General features: G+C 41.8%; 56 pseudogenes; all 56 read left to right on the top strand.

Annotated features, from left to right (window-relative positions):
- The first annotated feature begins 267 nt into the window (after nt 1–267).
- Nucleotides 268–386, top strand: LOC134589361 (5S ribosomal RNA; annotated as a pseudogene).
- Nucleotides 387–520: 134 nt separating this feature from the next.
- LOC134589057 (5S ribosomal RNA) lies at nt 521–639 on the top strand (annotated as a pseudogene).
- Nucleotides 640–773: 134 nt separating this feature from the next.
- On the top strand, nt 774–892 carry LOC134597874 (5S ribosomal RNA; annotated as a pseudogene).
- A 225-nt stretch (nt 893–1,117) lies between these two features.
- LOC134594956 (5S ribosomal RNA) lies at nt 1,118–1,236 on the top strand (annotated as a pseudogene).
- A 134-nt stretch (nt 1,237–1,370) lies between these two features.
- LOC134595888 (5S ribosomal RNA) lies at nt 1,371–1,489 on the top strand (annotated as a pseudogene).
- A 134-nt stretch (nt 1,490–1,623) lies between these two features.
- LOC134589060 (5S ribosomal RNA) lies at nt 1,624–1,742 on the top strand (annotated as a pseudogene).
- A 134-nt stretch (nt 1,743–1,876) lies between these two features.
- On the top strand, nt 1,877–1,995 carry LOC134587832 (5S ribosomal RNA; annotated as a pseudogene).
- Nucleotides 1,996–2,129: 134 nt separating this feature from the next.
- On the top strand, nt 2,130–2,248 carry LOC134597873 (5S ribosomal RNA; annotated as a pseudogene).
- Nucleotides 2,249–2,473: 225 nt separating this feature from the next.
- Nucleotides 2,474–2,592, top strand: LOC134596714 (5S ribosomal RNA; annotated as a pseudogene).
- Nucleotides 2,593–2,726: 134 nt separating this feature from the next.
- LOC134595717 (5S ribosomal RNA) lies at nt 2,727–2,845 on the top strand (annotated as a pseudogene).
- Nucleotides 2,846–3,160: 315 nt separating this feature from the next.
- LOC134589360 (5S ribosomal RNA) lies at nt 3,161–3,279 on the top strand (annotated as a pseudogene).
- Nucleotides 3,280–3,413: 134 nt separating this feature from the next.
- LOC134589056 (5S ribosomal RNA) lies at nt 3,414–3,532 on the top strand (annotated as a pseudogene).
- Nucleotides 3,533–4,635: 1,103 nt separating this feature from the next.
- Nucleotides 4,636–4,754, top strand: LOC134588102 (5S ribosomal RNA; annotated as a pseudogene).
- Nucleotides 4,755–4,888: 134 nt separating this feature from the next.
- LOC134588551 (5S ribosomal RNA) lies at nt 4,889–5,007 on the top strand (annotated as a pseudogene).
- Nucleotides 5,008–5,475: 468 nt separating this feature from the next.
- Nucleotides 5,476–5,594, top strand: LOC134594666 (5S ribosomal RNA; annotated as a pseudogene).
- A 225-nt stretch (nt 5,595–5,819) lies between these two features.
- LOC134597341 (5S ribosomal RNA) lies at nt 5,820–5,938 on the top strand (annotated as a pseudogene).
- A 134-nt stretch (nt 5,939–6,072) lies between these two features.
- On the top strand, nt 6,073–6,191 carry LOC134592273 (5S ribosomal RNA; annotated as a pseudogene).
- A 134-nt stretch (nt 6,192–6,325) lies between these two features.
- On the top strand, nt 6,326–6,444 carry LOC134596618 (5S ribosomal RNA; annotated as a pseudogene).
- A 559-nt stretch (nt 6,445–7,003) lies between these two features.
- On the top strand, nt 7,004–7,122 carry LOC134596988 (5S ribosomal RNA; annotated as a pseudogene).
- Nucleotides 7,123–7,256: 134 nt separating this feature from the next.
- LOC134597489 (5S ribosomal RNA) lies at nt 7,257–7,375 on the top strand (annotated as a pseudogene).
- Nucleotides 7,376–7,509: 134 nt separating this feature from the next.
- LOC134589078 (5S ribosomal RNA) lies at nt 7,510–7,628 on the top strand (annotated as a pseudogene).
- Nucleotides 7,629–7,762: 134 nt separating this feature from the next.
- On the top strand, nt 7,763–7,881 carry LOC134596617 (5S ribosomal RNA; annotated as a pseudogene).
- Nucleotides 7,882–8,349: 468 nt separating this feature from the next.
- LOC134597071 (5S ribosomal RNA) lies at nt 8,350–8,468 on the top strand (annotated as a pseudogene).
- A 134-nt stretch (nt 8,469–8,602) lies between these two features.
- LOC134589038 (5S ribosomal RNA) lies at nt 8,603–8,721 on the top strand (annotated as a pseudogene).
- A 134-nt stretch (nt 8,722–8,855) lies between these two features.
- Nucleotides 8,856–8,974, top strand: LOC134596588 (5S ribosomal RNA; annotated as a pseudogene).
- Nucleotides 8,975–9,108: 134 nt separating this feature from the next.
- LOC134597488 (5S ribosomal RNA) lies at nt 9,109–9,227 on the top strand (annotated as a pseudogene).
- Nucleotides 9,228–9,361: 134 nt separating this feature from the next.
- On the top strand, nt 9,362–9,480 carry LOC134588720 (5S ribosomal RNA; annotated as a pseudogene).
- A 134-nt stretch (nt 9,481–9,614) lies between these two features.
- LOC134587821 (5S ribosomal RNA) lies at nt 9,615–9,733 on the top strand (annotated as a pseudogene).
- Nucleotides 9,734–9,957: 224 nt separating this feature from the next.
- Nucleotides 9,958–10,076, top strand: LOC134597650 (5S ribosomal RNA; annotated as a pseudogene).
- Nucleotides 10,077–10,301: 225 nt separating this feature from the next.
- Nucleotides 10,302–10,420, top strand: LOC134588447 (5S ribosomal RNA; annotated as a pseudogene).
- A 134-nt stretch (nt 10,421–10,554) lies between these two features.
- Nucleotides 10,555–10,673, top strand: LOC134596928 (5S ribosomal RNA; annotated as a pseudogene).
- Nucleotides 10,674–11,141: 468 nt separating this feature from the next.
- On the top strand, nt 11,142–11,260 carry LOC134597563 (5S ribosomal RNA; annotated as a pseudogene).
- Nucleotides 11,261–11,394: 134 nt separating this feature from the next.
- On the top strand, nt 11,395–11,513 carry LOC134592155 (5S ribosomal RNA; annotated as a pseudogene).
- A 134-nt stretch (nt 11,514–11,647) lies between these two features.
- LOC134595370 (5S ribosomal RNA) lies at nt 11,648–11,766 on the top strand (annotated as a pseudogene).
- Nucleotides 11,767–11,991: 225 nt separating this feature from the next.
- LOC134589352 (5S ribosomal RNA) lies at nt 11,992–12,100 on the top strand (annotated as a pseudogene).
- Nucleotides 12,101–12,325: 225 nt separating this feature from the next.
- On the top strand, nt 12,326–12,444 carry LOC134596987 (5S ribosomal RNA; annotated as a pseudogene).
- A 468-nt stretch (nt 12,445–12,912) lies between these two features.
- LOC134596160 (5S ribosomal RNA) lies at nt 12,913–13,031 on the top strand (annotated as a pseudogene).
- A 711-nt stretch (nt 13,032–13,742) lies between these two features.
- LOC134596986 (5S ribosomal RNA) lies at nt 13,743–13,861 on the top strand (annotated as a pseudogene).
- A 134-nt stretch (nt 13,862–13,995) lies between these two features.
- LOC134593989 (5S ribosomal RNA) lies at nt 13,996–14,114 on the top strand (annotated as a pseudogene).
- A 134-nt stretch (nt 14,115–14,248) lies between these two features.
- LOC134596616 (5S ribosomal RNA) lies at nt 14,249–14,367 on the top strand (annotated as a pseudogene).
- Nucleotides 14,368–14,835: 468 nt separating this feature from the next.
- LOC134597070 (5S ribosomal RNA) lies at nt 14,836–14,954 on the top strand (annotated as a pseudogene).
- Nucleotides 14,955–15,088: 134 nt separating this feature from the next.
- Nucleotides 15,089–15,207, top strand: LOC134589035 (5S ribosomal RNA; annotated as a pseudogene).
- Nucleotides 15,208–15,341: 134 nt separating this feature from the next.
- LOC134594998 (5S ribosomal RNA) lies at nt 15,342–15,460 on the top strand (annotated as a pseudogene).
- Nucleotides 15,461–15,594: 134 nt separating this feature from the next.
- Nucleotides 15,595–15,713, top strand: LOC134598139 (5S ribosomal RNA; annotated as a pseudogene).
- Nucleotides 15,714–15,847: 134 nt separating this feature from the next.
- LOC134596392 (5S ribosomal RNA) lies at nt 15,848–15,966 on the top strand (annotated as a pseudogene).
- Nucleotides 15,967–16,100: 134 nt separating this feature from the next.
- Nucleotides 16,101–16,219, top strand: LOC134588719 (5S ribosomal RNA; annotated as a pseudogene).
- A 134-nt stretch (nt 16,220–16,353) lies between these two features.
- On the top strand, nt 16,354–16,472 carry LOC134589447 (5S ribosomal RNA; annotated as a pseudogene).
- Nucleotides 16,473–16,696: 224 nt separating this feature from the next.
- LOC134594926 (5S ribosomal RNA) lies at nt 16,697–16,815 on the top strand (annotated as a pseudogene).
- Nucleotides 16,816–17,040: 225 nt separating this feature from the next.
- On the top strand, nt 17,041–17,159 carry LOC134595117 (5S ribosomal RNA; annotated as a pseudogene).
- Nucleotides 17,160–17,293: 134 nt separating this feature from the next.
- Nucleotides 17,294–17,412, top strand: LOC134593987 (5S ribosomal RNA; annotated as a pseudogene).
- A 134-nt stretch (nt 17,413–17,546) lies between these two features.
- LOC134589148 (5S ribosomal RNA) lies at nt 17,547–17,656 on the top strand (annotated as a pseudogene).
- Nucleotides 17,657–18,215: 559 nt separating this feature from the next.
- On the top strand, nt 18,216–18,334 carry LOC134596985 (5S ribosomal RNA; annotated as a pseudogene).
- A 134-nt stretch (nt 18,335–18,468) lies between these two features.
- Nucleotides 18,469–18,587, top strand: LOC134598138 (5S ribosomal RNA; annotated as a pseudogene).
- Nucleotides 18,588–18,721: 134 nt separating this feature from the next.
- LOC134597585 (5S ribosomal RNA) lies at nt 18,722–18,840 on the top strand (annotated as a pseudogene).
- Nucleotides 18,841–18,974: 134 nt separating this feature from the next.
- LOC134588757 (5S ribosomal RNA) lies at nt 18,975–19,093 on the top strand (annotated as a pseudogene).
- Nucleotides 19,094–19,227: 134 nt separating this feature from the next.
- Nucleotides 19,228–19,346, top strand: LOC134594717 (5S ribosomal RNA; annotated as a pseudogene).
- Nucleotides 19,347–19,430: the final 84 nt, after the last annotated feature.

Below are 19,430 nucleotides of genomic sequence, written 5' to 3'. Positions count from 1 at the left end.
TTCCCTATGGGAGACCAACTAGGAACCTCAGGTGCCGTAAGCTTTTGTTTATTTCTTTTTTGCATTATGATGTCATAATCAGACCACTTTTTTCCCTATGGGAGACCAACTAGGAACCTCAGGTGCCGTAAGCTTTTGTTTATTTGTTTTTGCATTATGATGTCATAATCAGACCACTTTTTTCCCTATCCAGAAGCGTCTTGTCTTTTGTCGCAACCAGAGTTTGATATTCTACCAACATTAGCGAGATCACATTCTCTTAATTTCACTTACTGCCATGCCAGTCTGAAAATGACTGATCTCATCAGATCTCGGAAGCCATCCAGACTCGGGCCTGGTTAGTACTTGTATGGGAGACGAACTAGGAACCTCAGGTGCCGTAAGCTTTTGTTTATTTATTTTTTGCATTATGATGTCATAATCAGACCACTTTTTTCCCTATCCAGAAGCGTCTTGTCTTTTGTCGCAACCAGAGTTTGATATTCTACCAACATTAGCGAGATCGCATTCTTGTAATTTCACTTATGGCCATACCAGTCTGAAAATGCCTGATCTTGTCAGATCTCGGAAGCCATCCAGATTCGGGCCTGGTTAGTACTTGTATGGGAGACCAACTAGGAACCTCACGTGCCGTAAGCTTTTGTTTATTTCTTTTTTGCATTATGATGTCATAATCAGACCACTTTTTTCCCTATCCAGAAGCATCTTGTCTTTTGTCGCAACCAGAGTTTGATATTCTACCAACATTAACGAGATCGCATTCTCTTAATTTCACTTACGGCCATACCAGTCTGAAAATGCCTGATCTCGTCAGATCTTGGAAGCCATCAAGACTTGGGCCTGGTTAGTACTTGTATGGGAGACCAACTAGGAACCTCAGGTGCCGTAAGCTTTTGTTTATTTCTTTTTTGCATTATGATGTCATAATCAGACCACTTTTTTCCCTATGGGAGACCAACTAGGAACCTCAGGTGCCGTAAGCTTTTGTTTATTTCTTTTTTGCATTATGATGTCATAATCAGACCACTTTTTTCCCTATCCAGAAGCGTCTTGTCTTTTGTCGCAACCAGAGTTTGATATTCTACCAACATTAGCGAGATCGCATTCTCTTAATTTCACTTACGGCCATACCAGTCTGAAAATGCCTGATCTCATCAGATCTCGGAAGCCATCCAGACTCGGGCCTGGTTAGTACTTGTATGGGAGACCAACGAGGAACCTCAGGTGCCGTAAGCTTTTGTTTATTTCTTTTTTGCATTATGATGTCATAATCAGACCACTTTTTTCCCTATCCAGAAGCGTCTTGTCTTTTGTCGCAACCAGAGTTTGATATTCTACCAACATTAGCGAGATCGCATTCTCTTAATTTCACTTACGGCCATACCAGTCTGAAAATGCCTGATCTCGTCAGATCTCGGAAGCCATCCAGACTCGGGTCTGGTTAGTACTTGTATGGGAGACCAACTAGGAACCTCAGGTGCCGTAAGCTTTTGTTTATTTCTTTTTTGCATTATGATGTCATAATCAGACCACTTTTTTCCCTATCCAGAAGCGTCTTGTCTTTTGTCGCAACCAGAGTTTGATATTCTACCAACATTAGCGAGATCGCATTCTCTTAATTTCACTAATGGCCATACCAGTCTGAAAATGCCTGATCTCGTCAGATCTCGGAAGCCATCAAGACTCGGGCCTGGTTAGTACTTGTATGGGAGACCAACTAGGAACCTCACGTGCCGTAAGCTTTTGTTTATTTCTTTTTTGCATTATGATGTCATAATCAGACCACTTTTTTCCCTATCCAGAAGCATCTTGTCTTTTGTCGCAACCAGAGTTTGATATTCTACCAACATTAACGAGATCGCATTCTCTTAATTTTACTTACGGCCATACCAGTCTGAAAATGCCTGATCTCGTCAGATCTCGGAAGCCATCCAGACTTGGGCCTGGTTAGTACTTGTATGGGAGACCAACTAGGAACCTCAGGTGCCGTAAGCTTTTGTTTATTTCTTTTTTGCATTATGATGTCATAATCAGACCACTTTTTTCCCTATCCAGAAGCATCTTGTCTTTTGTCGCAACCAGAGTTTGATATTCTACCAACATTAACGAGATCGCATTCTCTTAATTTCACTTACGGCCATACCAGTCTGAAAATGCCTGATCTCGTCAGATCTTGGAAGCCATCAAGACTTGGGCCTGGTTAGTACTTGTATGGGAGACCAACTAGGAACCTCAGGTGCCGTAAGCTTTTGTTTATTTCTTTTTTGCATTATGATGTCATAATCAGACCACTTTTTTCCCTATGGGAGACCAACTAGGAACCTCAGGTGCCGTAAGCTTTTGTTTATTTCATTTTTGCATTATGATGTCATAATCAGACCACTTTTTTCCCTATCCAGAAGCGTCTTGTCTTTTGTCGCAACCAGAGTTTGATATTCTACCAACATTAGCGAGATCGCATTCTCTTAATTTCACTTACGGCCATACCAGTCTGAAAATGCCTGATCTCGTCAGATCTCGGAAGCCATCCAGACTCGGGCCTGGTTAGTTCTTGTATGGGAGACCAACTAGGAACCTCAGGTGCCGTAAGCTTCTGTTTATTTCTTTTTTGCATTATGATGTCATAATCAGACCACTTTTTTCCCTATCCAGAAGCGTCTTGTCTTTTGTCGCAACCAGAGTTTGATATTCTACCAACATTAGCGAGATCGCATTCTCTTAATTTCACTTACGGCCATACCAGTCTGAAAATGCCTGATCTCGTCAGATCTCGAAAGCCATCCAGACTCGGGCCTGGTTAGTACTTGTATGGGAGACCAACTAGGAACCTCAGGTGCCGTAAGCTTTTGTTTATTTCTTTTTTGCATTATGATGTCATAATCAGACCACTTTTTTCCCTATGGGAGACCAACTAGGAACCTCAGGTGCCGTAAGCTTTTGTTTATTTCTTTTTTGCATTATGATGTCATAATCAGACCACTTTTTTCCCTATGGGAGACCAACTAGGAACCTCAGGTGCCGTAAGCTTTTGTTTATTTGTTTTTGCATTATGATGTCATAATCAGACCACTTTTTTCCCTATCCAGAAGCGTCTTGTCTTTTGTCGCAACCAGAGTTTGATATTCTACCAACATTAGCGAGATCACATTCTCTTAATTTCACTTACTGCCATGCCAGTCTGAAAATGACTGATCTCATCAGATCTCGGAAGCCATCCAGACTCGGGCCTGGTTAGTACTTGTATGGGAGACGAACTAGGAACCTCAGGTGCCGTAAGCTTTTGTTTATTTATTTTTTGCATTATGATGTCATAATCAGACCACTTTTTTCCCTATCCAGAAGCGTCTTGTCTTTTGTCGCAACCAGAGTTTGATATTCTACCAACATTAGCGAGATCGCATTCTTGTAATTTCACTTATGGCCATACCAGTCTGAAAATGCCTGATCTTGTCAGATCTCGGAAGCCATCCAGATTCGGGCCTGGTTAGTACTTGTATGGGAGACCAACTAGGAACCTCACGTGCCGTAAGCTTTTGTTTATTTCTTTTTTGCATTATGATGTCATAATCAGACCACTTTTTTCCCTATCCAGAAGCATCTTGTCTTTTGTCGCAACCAGAGTTTGATATTCTACCAACATTAGCGAGATCGCATTTATTAGTGATATTGCAGAAGGTCTTGATGGTAAGGTGTGTCTTTTTGCGGATGATACTAAGATATGTAACAGGGTTGATGTTCCAGGAGGGATAAGCCAAATGGAAAATGATTTAGGTAAACTAGAAAAATGGTCAGAGTTGTGGCAACTGACATTTAATGTGGATAAGTGCAAGATAATGCATCTTGGACGTAAAAACCCAAGGGTAGAGTACAAAATATTTGATAGAGTCCTAACCTCAACATCTGAGGAAAGGGATTTAGGGGTGATTATTTCTGATGACTTAAAGGTAGGCAGACAATGTAATAGAGCAGCAGGAAATGCTAGCAGAATGCTTGGTTGTATAGGGAGAGGTATTAGCAGTAGAAAGAGGGAAGTGCTCATGCCATTGTACAGAACACTGGTGAGACCTCACTTGGAGTACTGTACACAGTACTGGAGACCCTATCTTCAGAAGGATATTGATACCTTAGAGAGAGTTCAAAGAAGGGCTACTAAACTGGTTCATGGATTGCAGGATAAAACTTACCAGGAAAGGTTGAAGGATCTTAACATGTATAGCTTGGAGGAAAGACGAGACAGGGGGGATATGATAGAAACATTTAAATACATAAAGGGAATCAACACAGTAAAGGAGGAGACTATATTTAAAAGAAGAAAAACTACCACAACAAGAGGACATAGTCTTAAATTAGAGGGACAAAGGTTTAAAAATAATACCAGGAAGTATTACTTTACTGAGAGGGTAGTGGATGCATGGAATAGCCTTCCAGCTGAAGTGGTAGAGGTTAACACAGTAAGGGAGTTTAAGCATGCGTGGGATAGGCATAAGGCTATCCTAACTATAAGATAAGGCCAGGGACTAATGAAAGTATTTAGAAAACTGGGCAGACTAGATGGGCCGAATGGTTCTTATCTGCCGTCACATTCTATGTTTCTATGTTTCTATGTTTCTATGTTTCTATGTTTCTCTTAATTTCACTTACGGCCATACCAGTCTGAAAATGCCTGATCTCGTCAGATCTCGGAAGCCATCCAGACTTGGGCCTGGTTAGTACTTGCATGGGAGACCAACTAGGAACCTCAGGTGCCGTAAGCTTTTGTTTATTTCTTTTTTGCATTATGATGTCATAATCAGACCACTTTTTTCCCTATCCAGAAGCGTCTTGTCTTTTGTCGCAACCAGAGTTTGATATTCTACCAACATTAGCGAGATCGCATTCTCTTAATTTCACTTGCGGCCATACCAGTCTGAAAATGCCTGATCTCGTCAGGTCTCGGAAGCCATCCAGAGTCGGGCCTGGTTAGTACTTGTATGGGAGACCAACTAGGAACCTCAGGTGCCGTAAGCTTTTGTTTATTTCTTTTTTGCATTATGATGCCATAATCAGACCACTTTTTTCCCTATCCAGAAGCGTCTTGTCTTTTGTCGCAACCAGAGTTTGATATTCTACCAACATTAGCGAGATCGCATTTTCTTAATTTTACTTACAGCCATACCAGTCTGAAAATGCCAGATCTCGGAAGCCATCCAGACTCGGGCCTGGTTAGTACTTGTATGGGAGACCAACTAGGAACCTCAGGTGCCGTAAGCTTTTGTTTATTTCTTTTTTGCATTATGATGTCATAATCAGACCACTTTTTTCAATATGGGAGACCAACTAGGAACCTCAGGTGCCGTAAGCTTTTGTTTATTTCTTTTTTGCATTATGATGTCATAATCAGACCACTTTTTTCCCTATCCAGAAGCGTCTTGTCTTTTGTCGCAACCAGAGTTTGATATTCTACCAACATTAGCGAGATCGCATTCTCTTAATTTACCTTACGGTCATACCAGTCTGAAAATGCCTGATCTCGTCAGATCTCGGAAGCCATCCAGACTTGGGCCTGGTTAGTACTTGTATGGGAGACCAACTAGGAACCTCAGGTGCCGTAAGCTTTTGTTTATTTCTTTTTTGCATTATGATGTCATAATCAGACCACTTTTTTCCCTATGGGAGACCAACTAGGAACCTCAGGTGCCGTAAGCTTTTGTTTATTTCTTTTTTGCATTATTATGTCATAATCAGACCACTTTTTTCCCTATCCAGAAGCGTCTTGTCTTTTGTCGCAACCAGAGTTTGATATTCTACCAACATTAGCGAGATCGCATTCTCTTAATTTCACTTACGGCCATACCAGTCTGAAAATGTCTGATCTCGTCAGATCTCGGAAGCCATCCAGACTCGGACCTGGTTAGTACTTGTATGGGAGACCAACTAGGAACCTCAGGTGCCGTAAGCTTTTGTTTATTTCTTTTTTGCATTATGATGTCATAATCAGACCACTTTTTTCCCTATCCAGAAGCGTCTTGTCTTTTGTCGCAACCAGAGTTTGATATTCTACCAACATTAGCGAGATCGCATTCTCTTAATTTCGCTTACGGCCATACCAGTCTGAAAATGCCTGATCTCGTCAGATCTCGGAAGCCATCCAGACTCGGGCCTGGTTAGTACTTGTATGGGAGACCAACTAGGAACCTCAGGTGCCGTAAGCTTTTGTTTATTTCTTTTTTGCATTATGATGTCATAATCAGACCACTTTTTTCCCTATCCAGAAGCATCTTGTCTTTTGTCGCAACCAGAGTTTGATATTCTACCAACATTAACGAGATCGCATTCTCTTAATTTCACTTACGTCCATACCAGTCTGAAAATGCCTGATCTCGTCAGATCTCGGAAGCCATCCAGACTCGGGCCTGGTTAGTACTTGTATGGGAGACCAACTAGGAACCTCAGGTGCCGTAAGCTTTTGTTCATTTCTTTTTTGCATTATGATGTCATAATCAGACCACTTTTTTCCCTATGGGAGACCAACTAGGAACCTCAGGTGCCGTAAGCTTTTGTTTATTTCTTTTTTGCATTATGATGTCATAATCAGACCACTTTTTTCCCTATCCAGAAGCGTCTTGTCTTTTGTCGTAACCAGAGTTTGATATTCTACCAACATTAGCGAGATCGCATTCTCTTAATTTCACTTACGGCCATACCAGTCTGAAAATGCCAGATCTCGGAAGCCATCCAGACTCGGGCCTGGTTAGTACTTGTATGGGAGACCAACTAGGAACCTCAGGTGCCGTAAGCTTTTGTTTATTTCTTTTTTGCATTCTGATGTCATAATCAGACCACTTTTTTCCCTATGGGAGACCAACTAGGAACCTCAGGTGCCGTAAGCTTTTGTTTATTTCTTTTTTGCATTATGATGTCATAATCAGACCACTTTTTTCCCTATCCAGAAGCGTCTTTTCTTTTGTCGCAACCAGAGTTTGATATTCTACCAACATTAGCGAGATCGCATTCTCTTAATTTCCCTTACGGCCATACCAGTCTGAAAATGCCTGATCTCGTCAGATCTCGGAAGCCATCCAGACTCGGTCCTGGTTAGTACTTGTATGGGAGACCAACTAGGAACCTCAGGTGCCGTAAGCTTTTGTTTATTTCTTTTTTGCATTATGATGTCATAATCAGACCACTTTTTTCCCTATCCAGAAGCGTCTTGTCTTTTGTCGCAACCAGAGTTCGATATTCTACCAACATTAGCGAGATCGCATTCTCTTAATTTCATTTACGGCCATACCAGTCTGAAAATGCCTGATCTCGTCAGATCTCGGAAGCCATCCAGACTCAGGCCTGGTTAGTACTTGTATGGGAGACCAACTAGGAACCTCAGGTGCCGTAAGCTTTTGTTTATTTCTTTTTTGCATTATGATGTCATAATCAGACCACTTTTTTCCCTATCCAGAAGCATCTTGTCTTTTGTCGCAACCAGAGTTTGATATTCTACCAACATTAGCGAGATCGCATTCTCTTAATTTCACTTATGGCCATACCAGTCTGAAAATGCCTGATCTCGTCAGATCTCGGAAGCCATCCAGACTCGGGTCTGGTTAGTACTTGTATGGGAGACCAACTAGGAACCTCAGGTGAAGTAAGCTTTTGTTTATTTCTTTTTTGCATTATGATGTCATAATCAGACCACTTTTTTCCCTATCCAGAAGCATCTTGTCTTTTGTCGCAACCAGAGTTTGATATTCTACCAACATTAACGAGATCGCATTCTCTTAATTTCACTTACGTCCATACCAGTCTGAAAATGCCTGATCTCGTCAGATCTCGGAAGCCATCCAGACTCGGGCCTGGTTAGTACTTGTATGGGAGACCAACTAGGAACCTCAGGTGCCGTAAGCTTTTGTTTATTTCTTTTTTGCATTATGATGTCATAATCAGACCACTTTTTTCCCTATCCAGAAGCGTCTTGTCTTTTGTCGTAACCAGAGTTTGATATTCTACCAACATTAGCGAGATCGCATTCTCTTAATTTCACTTACGGCCATACCAGTCTGAAAATGCCAGATCTCGGAAGCCATCCAGACTCGGGCCTGGTTAGTACTTGTATGGGAGACCAACTAGGAACCTCAGGTGCCGTAAGCTTTTGTTTATTTCTTTTTTGCATTCTGATGTCATAATCAGACCACTTTTTTCCCTATGGGAGACCAACTAGGAACCTCAGGTGCCGTAAGCTTTTGTTTATTTCTTTTTTGCATTATGATGTTATAATCAGACCACTTTTTTCCCTATCCAGAAGCGTCTTGTCTTTTGTCGCAACCAGAGTTTGATATTCTACCAACATTAGCGAGATCGCATTCACTTAATTTCTTTTACGGCCATACCAGTCTGAAAATGCCTGATCTCGTCAGATCTCGGAAGCCATCCAGACTCGGTCCTGGTTAGTACTTGTATGGGAGACCAACTAGGAACCTCAGGTGCCGTAAGCTTTTGTTTATTTCTTTTTTGCATTATGATGTCATAATCAGACCACTTTTTTCCCTATCCAGAAGCGTCTTGTCTTTTGTCGCAACCAGAGTTTGATATTCTACCAACATTAGCGAGATCGCATTCTCTTAATTTAACTTACGGCCATACCAGTCTGAAAATGCCTGATATCGTCAGATCTCGGTAGCCATCCAGACTCTGGCCTGGTTAGTACTTGTATGGGAGACCAACTAGGAACCTCAGGTGCCGTAAGCTTTTGTTTATTTCTTTTTTGCACTATGATGTCATAATCAGACCACTTTTTTCCCTATCCAGAAGCGTCTTGTCTTTTGTCGCAACCAGAGTTTGATATTCTACCAACATTAGCGAGATCGCATTCTCTTAATTTCACTTACGGCCATACCAGTCTGAAAATGCCTGATCTCATCAGATCTCGGAAGCCATCCAGACTCGGGCCTGGTTAGTACTTGTATGGGAGACCAACTAGGAACCTCACGTGCCGTAAGCTTTTGTTTATTTCTTTTTTGCACTATGATGTCATAATCAGACCACTTTTTTCCCTATCCAGAAGCGTCTTGTCTTTTGTCGCAACCAGAGTTCGATATTCTACCAACATTAGCGAGATCGCATTCTCTTAATTTCATTTACGGCCATACCAGTCTGAAAATGCCTGATCTCGTCAGATCTCGGAAGCCATCCAGACTCAGGCCTGGTTAGTACTTGTATGGGAGACCAACTAGGAACCTCAGGTGCCGTAAGCTTTTGTTTATTTCTTTTTTGCATTATGATGTCATAATCAGACCACTTTTTTCCCTATCCAGAAGCATCTTGTCTTTTGTCGCAACCAGAGTTTGATATTCTACCAACATTAGCGAGATCGCATTCTCTTAATTTCACTTATGGCCATACCAGTCTGAAAATGCCTGATCTCGTCAGATCTCGGAAGCCATCCAGACTCGGGTCTGGTTAGTACTTGTATGGGAGACCAACGAGGAACCTCAGGTGCCGCAAGCTTTTGTTTATTTCTTTTTTGCAATATGATGTCATAATCAGACCACTTTTTTCCCTATCCAGAAGCATCTTGTCTTTTGTCGCAACCAGAGTTTGATATTCTACCAACAGTAACGAGATCGCATTCTCTTAATTTCACTTACGGCCATACCAGTCTGAAAATGCCTGATCTCGTCAGATCTCGGAAGCCATCCAGACTTGGGCCTGGTTAGTACTTGTATGGGAGACCAACTAGGAACCTCAGGTGCCGTAAGCTTCTGTTTCTTTCTTTTTTGCATTATGATGTCATAATCAGACCACTTTTTTCCCTATGGGAGACCAACTAGGAACCTCAGGTGCCGTAAGCTTTTGTTTATTTCTTTTTTGCATTATGATGTCATAATCAGACCACTTTTTCCCTATCCAGAAGCGTCTTGTCTTTTGTCGCAACCAGAGTTTGATATTCTACCAACATTAGCGAGATCGCATTCTCTTAATTTCACTTACGGCCATACCAGTCTGAAAATGCCTGATCTCATCAGATCTCGGAAGCCATCCAGACTTGGTCCTGGTTAGTACTTGTATGGGAGACCAACTAGGAACCTCAGGTTCCGTAAGCTTTTGTTTCTTTCTTTTTTGCATTATGATGTCATAATCAGACCACTTTTTTCCCTATGGGAGACCAACTAGGAACCTCAGGTGCCGTAAGCTTTTGTTTATTTCTTTTTTGCATTATGATGTCATAATCAGACCACTTTTTTCCCTATCCAGAAGCGTCTTGTCTTTTGTCGCAACCAGAGTTTGATATTGTACCAACATTAGCGAGATCGCATTCTCTTAATTTCACTTACGGCCATACCAGTCTGAAAATGCCTGATCTTGTCAGATCTCGGAAGCCATCCAGACTCAGGCCTGGTTAGTACTTGTATGGGAGACCAACTAGGAACCTCAGGTGCCGTGAGCTTTTGTTTATTTCTTTTTTGCATTATGATGTCATAATCAGACCATTTTTTTCCCTATCCAGAAGCGTCTTGTCTTTTGTCGCAACCAGAGTTTGATATTCTACCAACATTAGCGAGATTGCATTCTCTTAATTTCACTTACGGCCATACCAGTCTGAAAATGCCTGATCTCGTCAGATCTCGGAAGCCATCCAGGCTCGGGCCTGGTTAGTACTTGTCTGGGAGACCAACTAGGAACCTCAGGTGCCGTGAGCTTTAGTTTATTTCTTTTTTGCATTATGATGTCATAATCAGACCACTTTTTTCCCTATCCAGAAGCGTCTTGTCTTTTGTCGTAACCAGAGTTTGATATTCTACCAACATTAGCGAGATCGCATTCTCTTAATTTCACTTACGGCCATACCAGTCTGAAAATGCCAGATCTCGGAAGCCATCCAGACTCGGGCCTGGTTAGTACTTGTATGGGAGACCAACTAGGAACCTCAGGTGCCGTAAGCTTTTGTTTATTTCTTTTTTGCGTTATGATGTCATAATCAGACCACTTTTTTCCCTATGGGAGACCAACTAGGAACCTCAGGTGCCGTAAGCTTTTGTTTATTTCTTTTTTGCATTATGATGTCATAATCAGACCACTTTTTTCCCTATCCAGAAGCGTCTTGTCTTTTGTCGCAACCAGAGTTTGATATTCTACCAACATTAGCGAGATCACATTCTCTTAATTTCACTTATGGCCATACCAGTCTGAAAATGGCTGATCTCGTCAGATCTCGGAAGCCATCCAGACTCGGGCCTGGTTAGTACTTGTATGGGAGACCAACTAGGAACCTCAGGTGCCGTAAGCTTTTGTTTATTTCTTTTTTGCATTATGATGTCATAATCAGACCACTTTTTTCCCTATCCAGAAGCGTCTTGTCTTTTGTCGCAACCAGAGTTTGATATTCTACCAACATTAGCGAGATCGCATTCTCTTAATTTCGCTTACGGCCATACCAGTCTGAAAATGCCTGATCTCGTCAGATCTCGGAAGCCATCCAGACTCGGGCCTGGTTAGTACTTGTATGGGAGACCAACTAGGAACCTCAGGTGCCGTAAGCTTTTGTTTATTTATTTTTTGCATTATGATGTCATAATCAGACCACTTTTTTCCCTATCCAGAAGCATCTTGTCTTTTGTCGCAACCAGAGTTTGATATTCTACCAACATTAACGAGATCGCATTCTCTTAATTTCACTTACGTCCATACCAGTCTGAAAATGCCTGATCTCGTCAGATCTCAGAAGCCATCCAGACTCGGGCCTGGTTAGTACTTGTATGGGAGACCAACTAGGAACCTCAGGTGCCGTAAGCTTTTCTTTATTTCTTTTTTGCATTATGATGTCATAATCAGACCACTTTTTTCCCTATGGGAGACCAACTAGGAACCTCAGGTGCCGTAAGCTTTTGTTTATTTCTTTTTTGCATTATGATGTCATAATCAGACCACTTTTTTCCCTATCCAGAAGCGTCTTGTCTTTTGTCGTAACCAGAGTTTGATATTCTACCAACATTAGCGAGATCGCATTCTCTTAATTTCACTTACGGCCATACCAGTCTGAAAATGCCAGATCTCGGAAGCCATCCAGACTCGGGCCTGATTAGTACTTGTATGGGAGACCAACTAGGAACCTCAGGTGCCGTAAGCTTTTGTTTATTTCTTTTTTGCATTCTGATGTCATAATCAGACCACTTTTTTCCCTATGGGAGACCAACTAGGAAAATCAGGTGCCGTAAGCTTTTGTTTATTTCTTTTTTGCATTATGATGTCATAATCAGACCACTTTTTTCCCTATCCAGAAGCGTCTTGTCTTTTGTCGCAACCAGAGTTTGATATTCTACCAACATTAGCGAGATCGCATTCTCTTAATTTCCCTTACGGCCATACCAGTCTGAAAATGCCTGATCTCGTCAGATCTCGGAAGCCATCCAGACTCGGTCCTGGTTAGTACTTGTATGGGAGACCAACTAGGAACCTCAGGTGCCGTAAGCTTTTGTTTATTTCTTTTTTGCATTATGATGTCATAATCAGACCACTTTTTTCCCTATCCAGAAGCGTCTTGTCTTTTGTCGTAACCAGAGTTTGATATTCTACCAACATTAGCGAGATCGCATTCTCTTAATTTCACTTACGGCCATACCAGTCTGAAAATGCCAGATCTCGGAAGCCATCCAGACTCGGGCCTGGTTAGTACTTGTATGGGAGACCAACTAGGAACCTCAGGTGCCGTAAGCTTTTGTTTATTTCTTTTTTGCATTCTGATGTCATAATCAGACCACTTTTTTCCCTATGGGAGACCAACTAGGAACCTCAGGTGCCGTAAGCTTTTGTTTATTTCTTTTTTGCATTATGATGTCATAATCAGACCACTTTTTTCCCTATCCAGAAGCGTCTTTTCTTTTGTCGCAACCAGAGTTTGATATTCTACCAACTTTCGCGAGATCGCATTCTCTTAATTTCTCTTACGGCCATACCAGTCTGAAAATGCCTGATCTCGTCAGATCTCGGAAGCCATCCAGACTCGGTCCTGGTTAGTACTTGTATGGGAGACCAACTAGGAACCTCAGGTGCCGTAAGCTTTTGTTTATTTCTTTTTTGCATTATGATGTCATAATCAGACCACTTTTTTCCCTATCCAGAAGCGTCTCGTCTTTTGTCGCAACCAGAGTTTGATATTCTACCAACATTAGCGAGATCGCATTCTCTTAATTTCACTTACGGCCATACCAGTCTGAAAATGCCAGATCTCGGAAGCCATCCAGACTCGGGCCTGGTTAGTACTTGTATGGGAGACCAACTAGGAACCTCAGGTGCCGTAAGCTTTTGTTTATTTCTTTTTTGCATTCTGATGTCATAATCAGACCACTTTTTTCCCTATGGGAGACCAACTAGGAACCTCAGGTGCCGTAAGCTTTTGTTTATTTCTTTTTTGCATTATGATGTCATAATCAGACCACTTTTTTCCCTATCCAGAAGCGTCTTGTCTTTTGTCGTAACCAGAGTTTGATATTCTACCAACATTAGCGAGATCGCATTCTCTTAATTTCACTTACGGCCATACCAGTCTGAAAATGCCAGATCTCGGAAGCCATCCAGACTCGGGCCTGGTTAGTACTTGTATGGGAGACCAACTAGGAACCTCAGGTGCCGTAAGCTTTTGTTTATTTCTTTTTTGCATTCTGATGTCATAATCAGACCACTTTTTTCCCTATCCAGAAGCGTCTTTTCTTTTGTCGCAACCAGAGTTTGATATTCTACCAACATTAGCGAGATCGCATTCTCTTAATTTCCCTTACGGCCATACCAGTCTGAAAATGCCTGATCTCGTCAGATCTCGGAAGCCATCCAGACTCGGTCCTGGTTAGTACTTGTATGGGAGACCAACTAGGAACCTCAGGTGCCGTAAGCTTTTGTTTATTTCTTTTTTGCATTATGATGTCATAATCAGACCACTTTTTTCCCTATCCAGAAGCGTCTTGTCTTTTGTCGCAACCAGAGTTTGATATTCTACCAACATTAGCGAGATCGCATTCTCTTAATTTCACTTACGGCCATACCAGTCTGAAAATGCCTGATCTCGTCAGATCTCGGAAGCCATCCAGACTCGGGCCTGGTTAGTACTTGTATGGGAGACCAACTAGGAACCTCAGGTGCCGTAAGCTTTTGTTTATTTCTTTTTTGCATTATGATGTCATAATCAGACCACTTTTTTCCCTATCCAGAAGCATCTTGTCTTTTGTCGCAACCAGAGTTTGATATTCTACCAACATTAACGAGATCGCATTCTCTTAATTTCACTTACGTCCATACCAGTCTGAAAATGCCTGATCTCGTCAGATCTCGGAAGCCATCCAGACTCGGGCCTGGTTAGTACTTGTATGGGAGACCAACTAGGAACCTCAGGTGCCGTAAGCTTTTGTTTATTTCTTTTTTGCATTATGATGTCATAATCAGACCACTTTTTTCCCTATCCAGAAGCGTCTTGTCTTTTGTCGTAACCAGAGTTTGATATTCTACCAACATTAGCGAGATCGCATTCTCTTAATTTCACTTACGGCCATACCAGTCTGAAAATGCCAGATCTCGGAAGCCATCCAGACTCGGGCCTGGTTAGTACTTGTATGGGAGACCAACTAGGAACCTCAGGTGCCGTAAGCTTTTGTTTATTTCTTTTTTGCATTCTGATGTCATAATCAGACCACTTTTTTCCCTATGGGAGACCAACTAGGAACCTCAGGTGCCGTAAGCTTTTGTTTATTTCTTTTTTGCATTATGATGTCATAATCAGACCACTTTTTTCCCTATCCAGAAGCGTCTTGTCTTTTGTCGCAACCAGAGTTTGATATTCTACCAACATTAGCGAGATCGCATTCACTTAATTTCTTTTACGGCCATACCAGTCTGAAAATGCCTGATCTCGTCAGATCTCGGAAGCCATCCAGACTCGGTCCTGGTTAGTACTTGTATGGGAGACCAACTAGGAACCTCAGGTGCCGTAAGCTTTTGTTTATTTCTTTTTTGCATTATGATGTCATAATCAGACCACTTTTTTCCCTATCCAGAAGCGTCTTGTCTTTTGTCGCAACCAGAGTTTGATATTCTACCAACATTAGCGAGATCGCATTCTCTTAATTTAACTTACGGCCATACCAGTCTGAAAATGCCTGATATCGTCAGATCTCGGTAGCCATCCAGACTCTGGCCTGGTTAGTACTTGTATGGGAGACCAACTAGGAACCTCAGGTGCCGTAAGCTTTTGTTTATTTCTTTTTTGCACTATGATGTCATAATCAGACCACTTTTTTCCCTATCCAGAAGCGTCTTGTCTTTTGTCGCAACCAGAGTTTGATATTCTACCAACATTAGCGAGATTGCATTCTCTTAATTTCACTTACGGCCATACCAGTCTGAAAATGCCTGATCTCGTCAGATCTCGGAAGCCATCCAGACTCGGGCCTGGTTAGTACTTGTATGGGAGACCAACTAGGAACCTCAGGTGCTGTAAGTTTTTGTTTATTTCTTTTTTGCATTATGATGTCATAATCAGACCACTTTTTTCCCTATCCAGAAGCGTCTTGTCTTTTGTCGCAACCAGAGTTTGATATTCTACCAACATTAGCGAGATCGCATTCTCTTAATTTCACTTACGGCCATACCAGTCTGAAAATGCCTGATCTCGTCAGATCTCGGTAGCCATCCAGACTCTGGCCTGGTTAGTACTTGTATGGGAGACCAACTAGGAACCTCAGGTGCCGTAAGCTTTTGTTTATTTCTTTTTTGCACTATGATGTCATAATCAGACCACTTTTTTCCCTATCCAGAAGCGTCTTGTCTTTTGTCGCAACCAGAGTTCGATATTCTACCAACATTAGCGAGATCGCATTCTCTTAATTTCATTTACGGCCATACCAGTCTGAAAATGCCTGATCTCGTCAGATCTCAGAAGCCATCCAGACTCAGGCCTGGTTAGTACTTGTATGGGAGACCAACTAGGAACCTCAGGTGCCGTAAGCTTTTGTTTATTTCTTTTTTGCATTATGATGTCATAATCAGACCACTTTTTTCCCTATCCAGAAGCATCTTGTCTTTTGTCGCAACCAGAGTTTGATATTCTACCAACATTAGCGAGATCGCATTCTCTTAATTTCACTTATGGCCATACCAGTCTGAAAATGCCTGATCTCGTCAGATCTCGGAAGCCATCCAGACTCGGGTCTGGTTAGTACTTGTATGGGAGACCAACGAGGAACCTCAGGTGCCGCAAGCTTTTGTTTATTTCTTTTTTGCAATATGATGTCATAATCAGACCACTTTTTTCCCTATCCAGAAGCATCTTTTCTTTTGTCGCAACCAGAGTTTGATATTCTACCAACAGTAACGAGATCGCATTCTCTTAATTTCACTTACGGCCATACCAGTCTGAAAATGCCTGATCTCGTCAGATCTCGGAAGCCATCCAGACTTGGGCCTGGTTAGTACTTGTATGGGAGACCAACTAGGAACCTCAGGTGCTGTAAGCTTCTGTTTCTTTCTTTTTTGCATTATGATGTCATAATCAGACCACTTTTTTCCCTATGGGAGACCAACTAGGAACCTCAGGTGCCGTAAGCTTTTGTTTATTTCTTTTTTGCATTATGATGTCATAATCAGACCACTTTTTCCCTATCCAGAAGCGTCTTGTCTTTTGTCGCAACCAGAGTTTGATATTCTACCAACATTAGCGAGATCGCATTCTCTTAATTTCACTTACGGCCATACCAGTCTGAAAATGCCTGATCTCATCAGATCTCGGAAGCCATCCAGACTTGGTCCTGGTTAGTACTTGTATGGGAGACCAACTAGGAACCTCAGGTGCCGTAAGCTTTTGTTTCTTTCTTTTTTGCATTATGATGTCATAATCAGACCACTTTTTTCCCTATGGGAGACCAACTAGGAACCTCAGGTGCCGTAAGCTTTTGTTTATTTCTTTTTTGCATTATGATGTCATAATCAGACCACTTTTTTCCCTATCCAGAAGCGTCTTGTCTTTTGTCGCAACCAGAGTTTGATATTGTACCAACATTAGCGAGATCGCATTCTCTTAATTTCACTTACGGCCATACCAGTCTGAAAATGCCTGATCTCGTCAGATCTCGGAAGCCATCCAGACTCGGGCCTGGTTAGTACTTGTATGGGAGACCAACTAGGAACCTCAGGTGCCGTGAGCTTTTGTTTATTTCTATTTTGCATTATGATGTCATAATCAGACCATTTTTTTCCCTATCCAGAAGCGTCTTGTCTTTTGTCGCAACCAGAGTTTGATATTCTACCAACATTAGCGAGATCGCATTCTCTTAATTTCACTTACGGCCATACCAGTCTGAAAATGCCTGATCTCGTCAGATCTCGGAAGCCATCCAGACTCGGGCCTGGTTAGTACTTGTATGGGAGACCAACTAGGAACCTCAGGTGCCGTAAGCTTTTGTTTATTTATTTTTTGCATTATGATGTCATAATCAGACCACTTTTTTCCCTATCCAGAAGCGTCTTGTCTTTTGTCGTAACCAGAGTTTGATATTCTACCAACATTAGCGAGATTGCATTCTCTTAATTTCACTTACGGCCATACCAGTCTGAAAATGCCTGATTCTCAGAAGCCATCCAGACTCGGGCCTGGTTAGTACTTGTATGGGAGACCAACTAGGAACCTCAGGTGCCGTAAGCTTTTGTTTATTTCTTTTTTGCATTATGATGTCATAATCAGACCACTTTTTTCCCTATGGGAGACCAACTAGGAACCTCAGGTGCCGTAAGCTTTTGTTTATTTCTTTTTTGCATTATGATGTCATAATCAGACCACTTTTTTCCCTATCCAGAAGCGTCTTGTCTTTTGTCGTAACTAGAGTTTGATATTCTACCAACATTAGCGAGATCGCATTCTCTTAATTTCACTTACGGCCATACCAGTCTGAAAATGCCAGATCTCGGAAGCCATCCAGACTCGGGCCTGGTTAGTACTTGTATGGGAGACCAACTAGGAACCTCAGGTGCCGTAAGCTTTTGTTTATTTCTTTTTTGCATTCTGATGTCATAATCAGACCACTTTTTTCCCTATGGGAGACCAACTAGGAAAATCAGGTGCCGTAAGCTTTTGTTTATTTCTTTTTTGCATTATGATGTCATAATCAGACCACTTTTTTCCCTATCCAGAAGCGTCTTGTCTTTTGTCGCAACCAGAGTTTGATATTCTACCAACATTAGCGAGATCGCATTCTCTTAATTTCCCTTACGGCCATACCAGTCTGAAAATGCCTGATCTCGTCAGATCTCGGAAGCCATCCAGACTCGGTCCTGGTTAGTACTTGTATGGGAGACCAACTAGGAACCTCAGGTGCCGTAAGCTTTTGTTTATTTCTTTTTTGCATTATGATGTCATAATCAGACCACTTTTTTCCCTATCCAGAAGCGTCTTGTCTTTTGTCGCAACCAGAGTTTGATATTTTACCAACATTAGCGAGATCGCATTCTCTTAATTTCACTTACGGCCATACCAGTCTGAAAATGCCTGATCTCGTCAGATCTCGGTAGCCATCCAGACTCTGGCCTGGTTAGTACTTGTATGGGAGACCAACTAGGAACCTCAGGTGCCGTAAGCTTTTGTTTATTTCTTTTTTGCACTATGATGTCATAATCAGACCACTTTTTTCCCTATCTAGAAGCGTCTTGTCTTTTGTCGCAACCAGAGTTTGATATTCTACCAACATTAGCGAGATCGCATTCTCTTAATTTCACTTACGGCTATACCAGTCTGAAAATGCCTGATCTCGTCAGATCTCGGAAGCCATCCAGACTCAGGCCTGGTTAGTACTTGTATGGGAGACCAACTAGGAACCTCAGGTGCCGTAAGCTTTTGTTTATTTCTTTTTTGCATTATGATGTCATAATCAGACCACTTTTTTCCCTATCCAGAAGCATCTTGTCTTTTGTCGCAACCAGAGTTTGATATTCTACCAACATTAGCGAGATCGCATTCTCTTAATTTCACTTATGGCCATACCAGTCTGAAAATGCCTGATCTTGTCAGATCTCGGAAGCCATCCAGACTCGGGTCTGGTTAGTACTTGTATGGGAGACCAACGAGGAACCTCAGGTGCCGTAAGCTTTTGTTTATTTCTTTTTTGCAATATGATGTCATAATCAGACCACTTTTTTCCCTATCCAGAAGCGTCTTGTCTTTTGTCGCAACCAGAGTTTTATATTCTACCAACATTAGCGAGATCGTATTCTCTTAGTTTCACTTACGGCTATACCAGTCTGAAAATGCCTGATCTCGTCAGATCTCGGAAGCCATCCAGACTCGGGCCTGGTTAGTACTTTTATGGGAGACCATCTAGGAACCTCAGGTGCCGTAAGCTTTTGTTTATTTATTTTTTGCATTATGATGTCATAATCAGACCACTTTTTTCCCTATCCAGAAGCGTCTTGTCTTTTGTCGCAAC

Source organism: Pelobates fuscus, chromosome 2, assembly GCF_036172605.1.
Source record: "Pelobates fuscus isolate aPelFus1 chromosome 2, aPelFus1.pri, whole genome shotgun sequence".
Classification (NCBI taxonomy): Eukaryota; Metazoa; Chordata; class Amphibia; order Anura; family Pelobatidae; genus Pelobates; species Pelobates fuscus.
This window is presented reverse-complemented; position numbering and strand designations above follow the sequence as displayed.